The sequence below is a fragment of the Balaenoptera acutorostrata genome, chromosome 2 (genome assembly GCF_949987535.1).
Source record: "Balaenoptera acutorostrata chromosome 2, mBalAcu1.1, whole genome shotgun sequence".
In the NCBI taxonomy this organism is placed as follows: Eukaryota; Metazoa; Chordata; class Mammalia; order Artiodactyla; family Balaenopteridae; genus Balaenoptera; species Balaenoptera acutorostrata.
Window position 1 is genome coordinate 101,436,986 of NC_080065.1, and position 10,171 is coordinate 101,447,156.

Here is a 10,171-nt window from a genome sequence, read left to right on the forward strand (position 1 = left end):
GGACATGGAAGCAACCTAAATGTCCATCAACAGATGAAGGGATAAAGAAGATGTGGCACATATATACAATGAAATATTACTCAGCCATAAAAAGAAATGAAATTGAGTTATTTTTAGTGAGGTGGATGGACTTAGAGTCTGTTATACAGAGTGAAGTAAGTCAGAAAGAGAAAAACAAATACCGTATGCTAACACATATATATGGAATCAAAAAAAAAATAATGGTTCTGATGAACCTAGGGGCAGGAAGGAATAAAGACAAGGATGTAGAGAATGGACTTGAGAACACGGAGGGGGGAAGGGTAAGCTGGGATGTAGTGAGAGAGTAGCATTCACATATATTCACTACCAAATGTAAAATAGATAGCTAGTGGGAAGCAGTGGCATAGCACAGGGAGATCAGCTTGGTGCTTTGTGACCACCTAGAGGGGTGGGATAGGGAGGTGGGAGGGAGATGCAAGAGGGAGGGGATATGGTGATATATGTATACATATAGCTGATTCACTTTGTTATACAGCAGAAACTAACACAACATTGTAAAGCAATTATACTACAATAAAGATGTTTAAAAAAATAATAATAAATAAATAATATAACAATAAAATGAAGAATAAAGATATGGAGGAAAATGGATAAAAGGGATATGTTAATAAAAATGGAGCTTAATGAGCTATTGAGATGTAAAGAAACTAAAAGTTCAGTCACACATTTAAAATATTCATTAAAAGCACAATTGACAAAGCAGAAAATGAAATTTTGAGATGAACATTGAGAACCACTCTATGAATACAGAGGAAAAGGAGCTGGTGATAGAAATGAATGAGAGGTACTCTTGCAATTGCAAAAGTCAGAGAAAGGACATCTGACATCATATTATTGAAATGAAAGAGAGCTAACTTTGAAGATTGCCAAAAAAATCTAACTGGGCTGAATAAAGCTCTGCATATGCATACCAAACCTGAGTACACATAAGACACACCTACAACCAGGAAAAACTAAGAAAATATGTAAAATATGTAAACTTTTTAAAGGGGGAGGGGAAACGGAGGAACAAAAAAAAGGAAAGTTAGTCTGGACATAGACTTCACCTTTAAACACTAACTGTCCTAAGGCAAGGGAACAGTAGCTACATAGTTTCGAGAGTAAATATGTTTTATGTCAGTCATCAGTTTGACATTTATATGTGCAAACAGCTAAAACATATTTCCATGTATGTAAGTGCTCAGAACTCTTTGTACCCTTCTAATGGAAAAGGTGCACCAGTTGACAAAATTGTAATCAAAAATAAGAACTCAAGATTAGGGACCTAAGAGTAGGTATCAAAAATCAGTTAATGTTGACTTAGTCTAAATAATTATTACAAACACAATTTTAAATATAATAATTTCAAAAATTATTTGGTATTAATAAGCTAGGTGAGAAATCATAGACCATTACAAAACTGAAAGGCATGCTAAATTTTCTACCTTAAAAGAAGAAAGGGGATTAAAGTATGGTAATTCCTTTTTACCAATGATTAAGAAAAACTAAATTCATATATAATTATTTGTACAGGTATATAATTGTAATGTGCCACAGAGACTTATTAGTTGAAGAAGAGCCGCGTGTATAACTTCCAAACCGCCAGAAGAATCAAAATTTGGTAACATTTGCATTATAATTATCAGGAAAATAGGAAAAGTATGTATTAAGAATAAAAACCAGAATGAGGCAAGTAAGATCAGTGGCATTTCTAATGACAGCAGTATAATTAATTGGAATAAAAAACATTATCCAAATATGTAATTTTTAGTTGTATGGTTTTTGCAACAGAAACATAAAAAGTATCGAAGCAAAGTTAAGACAAAGGTGTTGCCAAGCATGTTACTCAGACACAGAAACACACACTCACACTCACACACACACACACACACACACACACACACACAAAGGCAATGAAGCAGGATAGGCAATGTTAGTATCTAGTATTAGAAAACAGAATAGAGGGCAAAAAAAGCACCAAGGTGATCTTATTGCAATTTCTAAAGACATTATAATAGATGTGGGCATTTATGTATGAAATAAAAGTATGTTGTGTGTTCACATTTTTTAAAGGTGAATTAATGGACACTTCCGGGATTTTGTAACCAACTCCATTTATTAATATTAAATTTTATACTTATATTTTATGCTTTTCCTTTTCATCTTTCCAAGATTGAATCTTCTAATAAATAGTTCATTAATAAATCATAGCAGAAAACAAACAAACAAACAAAAAACCACACTTGAGAGGTGCAAGCCAAGGGATGCCAAGGCTGAACAACTACCACCAGGAAGCCAGGAAAAGGCAGGGAAGGATCCTACCGAGTCTCAGAGGGATCATGACCCTGTTAAGACCCTGATTCCGACTTCTAGCCTCCAGAACTGTAAGAGAATAAATTTCTGTTGTGTTAAGGGTCCCCCCACCCCCCGTCCCCGATTGTGTTCCTTTGTTACAGCAGCTCTGTGAAACGAATACAGATGGAGTAGTACAGTGGGTCATGTTCCTAATTACTCACTCCTTTTTTCCACAAGAGGAATCCTACATCACCATCCATTTGCCATCTGACTTTCAGTCAGGAATGAATATACGTTATTGCTCCACTGGAGTTGAGCTCGACCACAGGACGTCCTTTGGCCAGTAGAAGTGATGTTCGCCACACTGGAGCAGAAGATTTAAGAATCACCAGGCATTTCTGTTGGCTCTGTTGCTCCTTCCCTTCTGCCAATAGTATGGTAGGTCCCAGACAGGGACCGTGCCTTTAGCCTGGGGCTATTTCTTTAGCCTCTATGTCAGAGATACAACCAATCTACATGCCACATCAACACTGTTGAAACCTATAGAGATTTGAAATCATCTGTTACTTCAACAGAATTGTAAAATATCTAGGGCCTCAAAAAATTCAGACAAACGAATTCCTCCTCATCAGGCTTCGTGTTTTTAGTATCAGATTGTCATAATAACCATTAAATAATTCTATCTATGAAGGCTACTTAGACATTGGCATTTAAAGTGTTTTCGTGATGTTCTAACACTGTACTGCTTACTGCAAGTAAATTACCTCAGTTTCTTCACTCTAAAAAATGTCAATAATACAAACCTAGCTCATAGTTCTACTAAACTTACCAGTTACCTATAGATAGATGTTATACTCTATTTCTTACACAAATGGAGTCCTGACATTGTGCCCTCCATTAGTCATGAGTGAGGCATGTTGCACACAGAGGTCAGAGCTAGAAGTACGAGGCGACCAGAGGACAGCTATGTTATTACACAGCCATATGACTGAAGCCAAGTTTCCTAACTTCTTAGAACTAGTTTCTCAAATTTCTTTTTTTTAACATCTTTATTGGAGTATAATTGCTTTACAATGGTGTGTTAGTTTCTGCTTTATAACAGAGTGAATCAGCTATATGTATACATATATCCCCATATCGCCTCCCTCTTGCATCTCCCTCTCACCCTCCCTATCCCACCCCTCTAGGTGGTCACAAAGCACCGAGATGATCTCCCTGTGCTCTGCAGCTGCTTCCCACTAGCTATCTATTTTACATTTGGTAGTGTATATATGTCCATGCCACTCTCTCACTTCGTCCCAGCTTACCCTTCCCCCTCCCCGTTTCTCAAATTTTTAACAGGGAACTCGTTACTGCTTAATATTTGAGAAGAGGCATTCAACATTTTTCATATTATATTTCAAGTCCAATCCTAATGAACTAAGACAGTAAGTAATTTGGAAATTGCTATAGGATGAATAGTTGTGTCCTCCCAATATTCATATGTTGAAACCTATTCCCCCAGTGTGATGGTATTTGGAGGTAGGGCCTTTGGGGGATGATTAGGGCTGAGCCCTCGTGAAAGGGGTTAGTGCCCTTATAAAAGAGGAGCTCCCTCTTGCCATGTGAGATTATAAGAAAAGGACAGCCATCTATGAACCAGGAAGCAATCTCTCACTGGACACCAAATCTGCTGGCACCTTGATCTTGGACTTCCAGCCTCCAGAACTGTGAGAAATAAGTTTCTGTTGTTAAAGCTACCCAGTCTTTGGTATTTCTGTCTTGGAAGACTGAATGGACTGAGACATAAATAAACCTTAAGTACTCATGAGAAGAAGGATCATAGGATACTTTATATGACTTTCTTTCATTCAACAAATTCTTATTGATAACGTACTATGTGCCAGGCATTCTTCTAGGTGCTGGAGATATAGCTATTAACAAAGCAAACATTACTTGTGAAGCTCACGTTACTAAATGATATGTTATTTATTTGTAAGTCTATTTTGTCATGAGGTCTTGAATACAGATTTTAGTTGTTAATTGGTACTGCTAGTTTTTAAAAAGTACATATACACTTTCTTTTCTAATGTAATTCTAAGGTTCCCATATTGCCTAATTTTTCAACAGTATAATAACCATAATTGGTATCAATACCCATTTAGAATTACATTAGCCGCAATGATTTTACAGTCCCTGAATGGACATAATCAACAAAGGAAAAATATTTACTAAACATTAGTTAGTCTGGAGACATAGAGGGTACTTTACCATTCATATAGACAGACTTTACTTACAGACAATTTGAAAGAAATGCCACTCTCTGTATTCAAATGGTACAATAGTGCAATTAAAACAAGACATTTGTCTTCCAATGTGCCTTCTCTATCACTACTAATGCACTGGGTCATTAGTTCCAACATTGTGAATATGTTCTCACTACCCCATTCAGTTTAATTAATGTACCAGATAATATATAAGAGCACACTTTGTACTGCTGCTAATAGTAGATAATGGTTCTTAAAAAGAGAGTAATTGCTTACACTTTGATGGCTACGCAGAAGAAAAAAATCTATATGTGTATATATGTGTGTGTGTGTGTGTGTATATATATATATATACATTATATAAATATATAATACATATTTTCATATATATGCATTTGAAGTCATTGAAAGATGTCCAAACACAGCTCTCTTACAAGAAGCAAAGGTCATAATCATCTCTCTAGAAATTAAGGACAATCGCAGATTGGGATAAATCATTGCCACACACAAAGAGTAAACACGTCAAAAGGAGTCTTATCCTTTTTTTGCTTCAATCACAATAAATAGAGCATGGCATTGGCTGGCCTGGTGATCATTTCATACTTCTTGATAAAGTGTTCAACTCCAAGTACTTAAGCAACATACTATGACATTTTCTTGTAATGTGGGCTGATATTCTGTCAATTTACCCTCAACTATGAAATTGAATCAATACTGAAATCATATACTTAACAGAAAAGGAAAGATGTGTTTCTTACTGTGGTGTCCATTCTACACATTGAAGGATTTAAGCTGACTCCTCTGCTGAATTCACTAACTCCTGAAATCTATTCTCAGTCTGTATCTATAGCCATTTATTATAAAAAACACCAGGATATACTGGCAACAGAGAATTTTCGCATTCAATGAACCTCAACTAAATACCAGCTGTGTGTCAGAGTACCAGGTACTGGCATTAAGACTCCACTCAGGCCTCAAGTTGCTGATGATTTTAGGAGGAAAGACAGGTAAGGGGGATTGTGAAGAACTAGGAAATAGTTTGGCTGTCCAAGAATTAGGCTTTGAAATCAACAGAGGGCCACATATTTGAACAATTTCCTGCAGCACCCAACGAACACACTGAATCAACAGGTAATGGATGGGATCAGAAATATGTAAAATCCTCTTAAAATGGTAGAAAGGATCCTAGGCTAAAAAATATATGATTGATTTAAGATACTGTGAGAGAATCAAAATCTTAAATGAATGTCTGGAATTAGATTGTTAACGTTAAATTAATGGTTCTACTAAATTAATGTCTGAAGCATTTCAGAGAGAGATTGATTTTGTGTGTACCACTATCTACCATCCCAGAACAGGTTTTTAGAGGGCCTCATTCAATTTGGATTAAGGTATTAACATATGTAAAGCCACAATGCCTAGGGTGGAAGAAGGACAAAGGATGCTTCTGCCCCAGGATAGGTGACAAAGACGAGAAAAGTCAGAATCCAATGCTTTCTGTCTTGTACTTTTTGGAACCAGGAGATCTCAGAGTTTGGGGCGCCATCTCTCAGTCCAAAATGCAATGAGGTGGTTTATTTTGGAAAAGAACTCAAAGAAATTGTTGCTGACAAGGACTGATCTTTATTTCCACCAAAAGGTGTAATCAAGAACTTTCACATTCAATAAATCTCTACTAAGTACTAACCTACTGAATCAGAAATGGAACCAATTTCCATCTGGCCCGTTTTGTGAGGAGTCACAAGTGGGAATCCAAAAATGTTTAGGCCACTTTGTACCTTGGTACTCTGGCCAGTTGTCTGGCTAATCTGCCCATAGTTCAGCTCTGCCTACAGGGAGAAAAAACAAATTGGCCAGGCAGTCACAAATATCTGATTGCCATAATAGCTAAACTTCTCATTAATGTCAATAAAGACATTGATACTCTGGCTTTTAGATTGTCTTACGAGTTTCTCAGCATGAAGTTGCAGCATCCCCACATCTAGCTCTTCTGGGACCCTGCTGAAACAAACGTCCTGGTGCTGCGAAGTCAACGCTAGCCTAGGATAAAATTACCAATCAAGTGAGGCCTGGTCACAATCTGTCTCGTGACAGGTTTGAACAGCATGACTCTTCCCACTCTGACTATACCTAATTGGACCGAGGATTGGTGTCCAAACTCTAGCAGGCTGTAGACAGCCTTGGCTCAAGAAGTGGGTGATAAAATATAGAGTCTGCTGGATGTTTTTAGGAAATTCCGACATGACTTCAAGAACTCAACAGAATATCAGGATGGATAACAGTAGAGGGATACAGAGATTGCAGTAGACAGATGCCCAGAGGCAACAGAGGTAACAGGGCAACAGAAGTTATAGGTAAAGAGGAGAGCTGAGAGATGGTCAGGGTAGTGACTGGCAAAGACAAATTTGCAAAGGCACCATAACATTGGAGAGGAGGACTGCAGCTGTGGTGACCTGCACAGTACCCAGGAGCTCCTCGTGGCCTATCTGTAGTTGTAGAAACAGTTCCTTGCCTCATTTACTTCCAGATCTATCCCTCACAGAAACACCCACTAAGCAAGAGAGCTAATAACATTTTATTCCTCACAACATGACAGAGCCTAACATAATTTTTTAAGAAACATTAAAATATAGACCTCATTCAAACAACTTTTTGATTTCCACAAGGCTGTTTTTAAAAGATGGTAAAATGGTTTCCTATGTTCCTGTGTTAATGTATTATCAAAAGAAACCCTTTCTTGAATGAAAACTTTTTCAATATTTTCTCAACTGAACCAATAAACATATTAATTACAAATGTATGACTGAATAAATAAAAAATTTCAGAATTATTCCTTATAAATAGAAAATTATTACTTGTCAGATGTTCTGAAAACACAGCAAAATAATCAACGAATCATTTTCTAATCTGTGACGTAGAAGATACATGATATACAGTGTTGCTGTTGATTTAATACAGTTTATATTTTTTTCTGAGGTTCAGTCATTTGATACAAGTATAATCATCTAGCTCAATTTATTCCCGTCCTTACATAAAACTGTTCTATTCTCATTTCTGTCACCAACTGAATCTGTCTCCAGCTGAAAAATACATATTCCTTGAAACATTAAATACAAAATCTAATCTGTACTTGCTGCACTAACCTCTAGTCTTGACCCAAAATATAGAAAGAGAAATCCCTCCAATTAAAATAAAATTAATATATTTAAAAAAAAATCTTGACCACCAGCAGCTAAGAAAATTGGCTTAATGGATACTAACTTAAGAGATTATACTAGATAGTAGCATAGGCTATATATGAAAGTGTTTTTGGAGAAGCTCTGTGGCAGTGCTGGTTATTTACGATGAAATAGAAAACTGGTGTAAGGAGGAAATCACTGTGGACTAGAGTTTGACTGGAAAAACTTCTAGATGAATATGAGTGTTGGGTTGGGCTTTGCCTGACAGGTAGGATTAGAATGGCAGAGCAGAGGGGAGACCATCTCAGGCTCTGGGGCATGGAGTCAGGAAAAGGCTTTACCCAGGTGCAGGGGTCAGGATGGAGGGAGCAGGGAAACAAAACAAGCCAGGAGATGGGGTTCATTGGTGAGAGATCCGGCACACAAGGCAAAAGTGCCTGAACCCATAAGAACTGTGGACCTTAAACAGGAAATCATCCTAATAAAATTGGTTTCAGGAAGAGAGATACTGCCAGCAGCAGGACATGCTAGGAGACAACTGGAAAAATCTAAGCACACAGGACAATTACCAGAGTAGAGTCAGCTGAAACATGGCAAAGGGCAAATTAAACAGACTTAATAAGAGATAGGGATAGACGGGAAAAGAATTGAAGATAAAGATTAACTAACCTCTTAGACCTGTGTCATCAGAGTTTGAAAGTGAGGGTGGAAAGGAAGGGAGCTGATGTGTTGGGGTGAGGATATTATAACTTTGAAATCAGCAGAGAGCTAGCCTGGTGGTACTAGACAGAGCAGAGAACAGTGTGTCCTTTGTTGTTCCTACCCGGTGATCACGTGAATTCAGAGCCAGTCTGATATGCTCACTGACTGGGCACATACAGGTAAGTGCCTGCATTGTTTGGTAGCTTAGTAGGGCGCAAGCTTGCATCCATCTGACCAATCAGCAGCATATAGCCCAGATCTAGAAAGTGGGAGAAAAGGCTTGTGCCAAAGCACGATAAGGAAACAATAAGAGAAGAGCGGACACATGCATCCCATATGTGAGGCTCAAATAACAACACTTTCTAAAGACACTAGAACATTTTGCTCAAAACATTATCCCTGAACTCTCCTTAAAGAAACTCTGACTAGCATTTACCATTATTTTGGGCAGTTAGTCCCTCTGAGCCAAACCTCCCAATCAATCCATCGTGCTCTCCCCAGGTTCTCCCATCTTCTCTGGGGCCTACTTGCCCTCATTCCCTGACACCCCCTTAGTCCTTGAATCTGGGACCACTCTGCTCCCCTGTGTGTTTGATCTCGTCCCAGACTCTGAAGCAGATAGAATTTAAAGAGCTCTAGGCTAATCCTTTTGTGGCTCAGCGCTACATCTCAGCAGCACAGCCCACAATGTTTTGACTTCATACGCAGAAGGCAGTTAAGTAAGAGGATACTTGCCTTCTTCTATGGGACCAGACACCCAAACCAGGTCACTTGGTCTGAGGTTTTGTCCTCTTCTCCCCTTTCAAAATGTTTTCAGAGCTCTAAGTTCTGCTCTGACCACATATCCTTATATCTGGGTCCCCAGCTATTTGTGTGGCATTCTGGTAAGCTTGTCACTCCCAAATATGCATTCCATACAGATAGATGGATGAAATAGTTCCCTCTGTGACAGTACTATTCAAACAGGATTGTCCTCACTTTCAGCAGCAGCATCTAAATTAAACTTGATTTAATCTAGAATCAAAACTCCTTGAGTCAGAAAACAGTATGACTTTTAATAAAAGCTATACTCACATCATGGAAGGACTACACAAGTTAATAACTATATTTCAGAAGAATCGAAAGTATAAACACAAGCCTTCAAATATCTGAAGAACTGGTTTCTTTTTTATAGTTCAGTGCATCACACCCTAAGTGACTGAAGTTCGACTAATCCTCAGAAATCTTCTTTTGATTAAGTAAATCAAATCGGAATGGTTTCATCATGAAAAAGATCACTCTACAAAATCTATGTACAAGAAGTTTGGTGCCTTGGATATTATGACCACTTTCCTTAAGGGAAGATTTTTTTTTTTTTTTTGATCAGTAAAACCAATATCCGGCAAAGAAAACCTACTCATCAAAAGTAAATAAATCTGGTTCAATGTTTTGTTTCAACTCCTGTATCAAAGCCAGATTAGAGACATTATTTATGTATTTGGGTATTCTGTTCTCGAATAAGGGCTGAGTTATAATTTAGGGAAGTTTGATCTTTAGGCTAGCTTCAATTTTGTTCTATTTTGTTTGTTTGTTTGTTTGTTTGGGGCAGGAGATGGTGTTTGATATTGTCCAGGTGGTTCTGGACTTCCCTTTTCTTTGCCAAGGAGCCTGAGAATAAGATCAGGGAAAGTGCAAGGCAATAGAAATAAAAACAAAAATAAGCAAATGGGACCTAATTAAACTTACAAG